The sequence below is a fragment of the Dasypus novemcinctus genome, chromosome 25 (assembly GCF_030445035.2).
Source record: "Dasypus novemcinctus isolate mDasNov1 chromosome 25, mDasNov1.1.hap2, whole genome shotgun sequence".
In the NCBI taxonomy this organism is placed as follows: Eukaryota; Metazoa; Chordata; class Mammalia; order Cingulata; family Dasypodidae; genus Dasypus; species Dasypus novemcinctus.
This window is the reverse complement of record NC_080697.1, coordinates 64,298,164-64,305,622: the sequence shown is the minus strand read 5'-3', so window position 1 is coordinate 64,305,622 and position 7,459 is coordinate 64,298,164. Positions and strand designations below refer to the sequence as shown.

General features: G+C 39.5%; 1 pseudogene; it reads left to right on the top strand.

Annotated features, from left to right (window-relative positions):
- Window positions 1-426: 426 nt before the first annotated feature.
- On the top strand, window positions 427-1,472 carry LOC131275979 (zinc finger and BTB domain-containing protein 44-like; annotated as a pseudogene).
- Window positions 1,473-7,459: the final 5,987 nt, after the last annotated feature.

Sequence of the window (7,459 nt, the reverse complement as noted above, 5' to 3'; positions counted from 1 at the left end):
CCTTCCCTACCTTCCCATTTTTCCCCCTCCCCTTTGCCACTGGGCTCTGCCTGGACCATGTGCTACTCTAAATGCGTGCTGCCTGTGACTGAGCAAATCCACCTTCAGCTTGGGCTGGTAATTCACTCCTCCCCCTCAAGCCCAATGGCCAGCTGGACTATACCACAACCACCCATTGTGCACAAGCCCCACATGGATGTGCCACCATGCCCCAGCCCAAGGCCCTGCACAACCCTCTGTGCAATGTCATGAGATAGGCCTCTGTCCCTGGGGGACCAGAAGGGAGCCACATTCCCTGCCCTCCCTTGGGTCACTGCCCAACCCAGCAGAAGGAGCAACAGCAGTAGGGCTAAGGACCCTGAACCACTGCAACAGGACAATTCTGACTCATTGCATCTTGAAGAGCATCTGCAGAAGAGGAAGACGATGGGTTTGAAAACATTTATTCATAGCTCCTCTTCCCACAGCCAGGAAATGCTTGGAAAGCTAAATATGCTGCAAAATGATGGACATTTTAGTAATATCACTATATGTGTCCTGGACAAAATCGTTTGGGCACATAAGGTGCTTCTAGTGGCTTGCAGTGATTTCTTTTGCACCAAGTTTGTGGGGCTAGCTGTGGGTGAGAACAAGAATGTGTTGGATTTACATCATGTTACAGTGACTGGTTTTCTACCCCTTTTAGAATATGCTTACACAGACACTCTGTCAATTAACAGAGAAAATATTATTGGTGTTCTATCTGTTGCCAGGTACATGCAAATATTTAAAATTGCCAACCCCTGCTCAGAATTCATGAAATCAAGAATTTTATGGAAGACACCCAATAGCCAACCAGAAAAGGGTCTAGATGCTGGACAAGAAAAAATTCCAATGGCAATTCTACTTCTTGAGATGGAAGCATTTTTCCTTTGATTCAGAGTGCAGTGTGGTAGAAAGAAACATTCCTGTTTGCCAAGAGTCCCAGAGAAAGTGTAAAAGCTACATAGTTATGTCTCCTTAAAGTCCTGGAAAGTATAGCAAACAAGTTCTCCCCAGGTATTGAATTCCTTAGCTTCCTACTCAGAAGGTATAAATCAACTAGCTTATTCTTCTTTAGCTTTTCCCTGGACTTTTCCTTTTGGAATTGATCAAATGATGCAGTCTGAAAAGGTTAAGATGCAGAAAATACCCAAACTTTATAATTTCCTCACCCATCTGAACCATGCAGAAGATCAGCTGATTATGTGACTTATAAGAGCACAATAACTAGTTTGCCTCTGGGTACTGAAGAAGATGTCTGTGTCAAAGTCAGAAGGTTAAGTGATGAGGAGGTTCATGAGGAAGTGCCCCAGCCTGTCAGTGCATCTCATTTTTTACTGAGAGATCAGCAGACAATATTAGGAAGTGAGCAAGCTCAAGAGGACCTTCTCATTAGTCCACAGTCTTCCTCTGTAGATGTAATGTTTTCTGTGTTTTTCATGATACAATAAAACCAATTCAGCAAATGTTTTTAAGTGTCTATTAGATACTATGAAATGTAAAGAATGGTTAAATATGATAACTGGATTTTTAAAAAAACGCTATTAGCATTATAATTTTTTTTCCATTTCCACAGTGGGAAAGAAAATACAGTTGAACAGCAGCTGATGGGCCAAAAGCATAAGGTATGAATTGTGAATTATTTTCAATGCAAAAGAACAAAGAACACCAGTTTAAAAAAAAAAAAAAGCAGAAAACTACAAATGCCACAGAGGATGTGGAGAGATAGGAACATTCCTTTACTGTTGATGGGATTACAAAATGGTTCAATCTATGTGGAAGATGATCTGGTAGTTCATCAGGAAACAAAATATAGAAATGTCATATGACCCAGCAATCCCACTACTAGGAATATATTCAGAAGAACTGAAAGCAATGACTTGAACAGATATTTGCACACTGATATTCATATGGCATTATTCACAACTGCTAAAAGAGGGAAACAACCTAAGTGTCCTCCAAATAATGAATGGATAAACAAGATGTGGTGTATTCATATGATGGAATATCATTCAGCTCTAAGAAAAAAATCAACTGGGAAAGCACATGAAAACATGGAGTAACCTTGAAGATATTATATTGAAAGGAACAGGGCAGACTCAAAGGGAGGAATATTGCATGGTCTCACTGACATAACTAAATACAATGTGTAGACTTATGGAGTTGGACAATGAAGTGAAGGTTGGCCAGAGATGGAATGGGATAAGAAGAGAGAGAAGATACTGGATGTATGTAGTATGTTTAATAAGGTCAATGTAAATATGTTTTTCAATTGGTTGGAAATGATAGTAACACATTATAATGAATGTGACAAACACTTTTGGCTTATGGATGTGATTGTGGCTGAAATGAGTAGTCTAAGAAAATTAATGTTAGCTGGAGAATAGATGGAGGAAAATGTTGGGAATGTATAGCAATGATTTTGGAAGTAGATGAGGATTGTACTTAATAATATAAATACGGGAATGTTCTACTTCAAGGTGTTAAGAATATGGTGGTACATGGGGAAAATATAACTATTTTATGGACTCTTGTTAATATTTTAATGTTTTTGTAGCAAAAGCAAAGTTGGCACTATATTAATACTAGAGGTAAAAAAGAATATGGGGTTAGATTTTGTGAGATATGCATATTACTAAGCCTTTTTTCTCCTTTTTTTTATTAATAAGGAGACCTGTTCTATGTCATTTAATGAATCTGTGTCCACCTTTGTATTTTTCTGAACTCTAGAGGAACAACTGAGTTAGTAGTTGTAACTGAGGAGCTATATGTGCTTGAGAAAGAAAAAAAAAGTTCCTCATTTGGGACCTAATCAGACCTTGCTTGTCAGATTTTAATACGTCCATCTTTCCAGTCCTGAAACCTGGCACACAAGAGTAGATATTTGTGTAAGACTTAAGAGCTGTTAATCCAGTGGTAGAAGACATCCACCCAATAGTGCCTAATCCATATATACTCCTTGTCAGCACCTTAGATCCTTAAGCTTGGTTCACTATTTTACAATTGAAAGATGCTTTTTGCTGAATACCTTTACAGAAAGAATCACAAATGCTTTTTGTTTTTGAATGGGAGGATCCCAATACTGGACTAAAACAATATTGTTGAACTGTATTGTCACAAGTATTAAAAAATGCCCCAACTCTTTTTGGGCAGACGCTGTCTAAGAATTTACAAAGAATATGCCTCCAAGAAAAACATTTCCTTCAGAGTGCTGATGATATACTCATAGCTAGCAAATCCCATGAAGCCCCATATCAAAACACAATAATAATGCTAAAAAGGCTAGCAGAGAAAGAATATAAAGTACTTGAAAAGAAAGCTCAAATATTTTGCCACTTTTGATCATTGGACCAAATAAACTTCAGAATGAAGAAATGTGGCCTAAATGCAGTGATCAGATGTTTCTTTGGTTACAGCTCAGTGTTACGGCTTGAGTTCACAGTGTTGCAGCTTGAGTGTTAGCCTGGTTGGGGTGTATGTGGAAGTGCTCTCAGTGTTACAGCTCAAGCCTGGCCAAAGTGATGATGGAAATGCACCCAGGGCAAAGATGGAAGTATGCCCAGGGCTTTGGGGCTGTGTTAGATACAGGTTCACTGTGCAGCCACCCTGGGCATGGAGCCTTAAGTTTCAATACTCTGGTTAGTCATTGGGTTCTGCATGGGAGCATTGGCTGGGGTTTGGAAGCTAGATTAGCATTTTATGTTAAGAGGGTATGTTAGCTGGGAGGCATAACATTGGGTGATTAGTAATTAGGTGAGTGGTTTTAATATAGCCCATGCATAAATTCAAAATTGTCTTATTCTGTACTCAAGTGTGCCTCATCTCTAGAAATCTAAATAAGTAATATAGGGCCTGCAAGCTTTGAATGTTCAGAAAGGATGTAAGACTGCATGTGTATTCAAAGTTGCATCCAGACAGAACGTGGGGGAGATTTTAATTCAAGCTCACCTGAAATGTGGGGGGTATGCCAATTCAAGCTCACCTGAAATGTGGCAGGGTACTTTAATTCAAAACCTATCTGTTACTCAGACAAACACTTAACTAACAAGGAAAGTCATTTTCTTTCATAAAAGCACCATTTAACTCCCTACCCTTATATCTTTTCTGTATAAAAGGAAACCCAAAATTCTATTTGGGGCTTAGTTCTTATTAGGACAGGAGTCCAGCGAGTCTGGCCAGTCAAAATAAACCAACTTCCTTTTCAGAGTTCTCATGTCCTGGCCTTCAATACCACATACACCCAACTTCTACAGTGTTGTAGAAGTTGAGAGAGGTTCAATTACTTGCATATAGAAAGGCCAGGACTCAGGAATGATTTTGAGAAGGAAAAATGGTTTATTGATGGCCAGCTGGACTCAGGAGCTTTCTGTTTCAAACCCAAGCCCTGAACAAGAATTTGAGTTCCTTTTATACAGAGAGGAAGGGTCAAATTGTCCAAATTCAATAGGCTTGAATTAGCATATATCGTCCACATCCTAGGTAAGCTTTTAGCATAGACCTTATACATTCTAGATAAGCTTTTAGCACATTTGGTTTGCATTTTTCCCTGAACATTTAAAGTTTATAGAGTTTGCATTGCTAAATTGTTTCCTGGGACTGGAGTCATTGCTATGGTCATCAAGAGCAAGACTGCAGCCTCTGACCGTCCCACACCCAAAAGTCACAGACAGCTTAGGTTATCTACAAAGAGAGGAAGAGCCTCCCACCCATAGCCCACATCAATATCAGTAGGTGAAAACCCACATAATGAGAGGGAAGTGTTGGACTGCCATCCTGGGAAGTCATGCTATGATCTCAAAGAGAGGGACAGGAGTCTCTGGAGAGCATAGGCAATGCCTATAGGGGAAGACAGACCAGCATGTCAAACACTAAATATTGTTGCAAGTAACTATGAATCTTGTTCCTCAAGAGAAGTTTGATTGTACCATGGGTCCTGAGGGGAGGAAGAGGGAGTAATAGAAGAGATGAATATGGGACATTTGGGGGTGATGGAATTGTACTACATGATCTTGCAGTGATGGATACAGGTCACATTAAATTTCATCAAAATTTATAAAAAGGGCATGGTCCAAAATTAAACCATAATGTAAATCATTGACCATGGTTAGTAACAATATTTTAATATTTGTATATCAATTGTAACAAATGTATGATCCACAGGAAAAATATTATTAATAGGGGAAAGGAGTGAAGACATGTTTATAGGAAACCCCTAAATATGTACATGACTTTTCTGTAACATAAAACTTCTTTGATGACAATGTGGAAAAAATAACACTGGGAGTATAAATGGTGGAAAACATCACTGTACATACAAGACAACAGACCTTACAGTGATGAAAGACAATGTCAAAAATTTTTAAATATTGTTTCATTTTTTTAATTATTCCGTATGTTTTATTACTTATATTTAATTTATTTTAAAAATTATCATTAATTCTGTATTAGTCAGCCAAAAGTGTGCTGATGCAAAATACCAGAAGCATGTTGGCTATTATAAAGGGTATTTATTTGGGGTAGCAGCTTACAGATACCAGGTAGCATAGGTTACTTTGCTCTCCAAAGTCTACTTCCACATGTTGGAGCAAGACAGCTGCCAACATCTGCCAAGGTTCAGGCTTCCTAGATTCCTGTCTTCCCAGGACTTGCTTTTCTCTGGGCTCAGGTTCCTCTCTTCCAAGGACTTCCTTCTTCCTTGGTTCAGAGTTCCTCTCTCCCTGTGGCTTGCTTCTCTTTCCTCTGTGTGCTTACTTTCTGAGGGTCCAGCTTAAGACTTCAGCATCAAACTCCAACCTCAAAACTCTAACATTAAATACCCTCCAACTCTGTCCTTTGCCATGCCTTTTATCAGTGCCCCACCCACCAAGTGGTAGGGACTCAATACCCTACTGACATACCTAATCAAAGCCCTAATCATAATTTAATCATGCCTGAGTATAGGCCAGTTTACAAACATAATCCAATATCTATTTTTGGAATTCATAACTATATCAAACTGCTACACTCCACTCACTGAATTCTAAAAAGACATCACAATATTAAAACAAACCTTAAATCAGTAAAAAATGCAAGCACTAAATCACATCACAATCAATTTAAAGAAATACACTTTGTCTTTGGGCAAAGTCCCCATCTGGATGTAGATGTCTGAAACTTACAAAAACAATTTATCTGCTTCCAATATGCAAATGGAGAAAGGATAAACCTTTTCATTACAATATGGAGAAATTGGGAGGGAAACATGAGTCACGGGTCATCTAGATTTTAGTAATCCTGCAGGACATCCTCTGAACAATTTCAAAGTCTGAAAGTCATTCTTAAAAAGATGGTCTTTTCTCCTTGGGGTGTTATAGGAACCCACCCCTTCCACAGGCTTGCCAATGGCCATTTTCTTGGTTCCATCCTCATCAAGCATCTGGGTGTTGCCCTACCTCCAGAACTCACCCTGTGAGAGCACTGGGGTGACTTGCCACACTTTATCCAATCCCTGGGTTAGTGTCTTAACCCTCCTAGCACAGTGACATGAGGACAACATTCCCCCTAACTTTTAGCATACAGGTTCAACCCTCTCAGAGCAATGAGTTGACCACTGGGCTTCCTTGATCCGTGGGGGACAGGAGCACCCCTCTCAGTCCTATGGGGTGCTGATCTTAACTGTCCAAATCCTCGAGGAATGTTTTCCACCCTCTCTGTACCTTGGGGTGGCAAAAGTCTATCAGAACATTGGGCAGGAACATCCACCTTCTTCATCTAGTGGGGCAAACTTATCCTCTCTGTACACATGGGTGGGGTTTCTCTATTGGTCCAAGGTGATGTCTTAATTCCAGATCTCAGCTTCCATGGTTTTCTTCTTGAAGTTGTTTCCCCATCAATCTCTTCTTTTCATGTCCTTTTTATTCCAGGCTGACAGTGGTTTTGTTCATACCAGCTCTCTCAAAATTCTGTTGGTTTAGCATGCAGGAATCATGGATCTAAGCCATCAGACAGTAAAACTTTCCACAAGTCTTTCTGACATAACTGCATCTTCAATCCTGATTTACAAGTTCCAAGTTTAGTTAAGCCCTCCAATGGGGCTCTTTCACCTGAGATCTTGATTTCCAGAGGCTTGGAATTTCCAGAATCAGTTTCTGTTTCCTTTGTACCCAACAAATCAGTCCTCAGCATATCTCCCACATCTAACATTTGAGTATAAGCTGCAAGCAGAAGCCAAGCTGCATTCTGCAAGTTCACTTAGAAATTTCTTCAGCTAAATACCCAGGCTCACCATTTTCAAATTCTGCCTTCCATAAAACACCAGGAGTTAATCTTGCTAAGTTCTCTGCAACTTTAAAACATGTATTGCCTTTTCTCCAGTTTCCAATAATAGTTTCATCATTTACTTCTAAGGCATCATTGAAAGTCTCTTTAGCATCCATATTGCTATTAAGTCTCTTCAAAG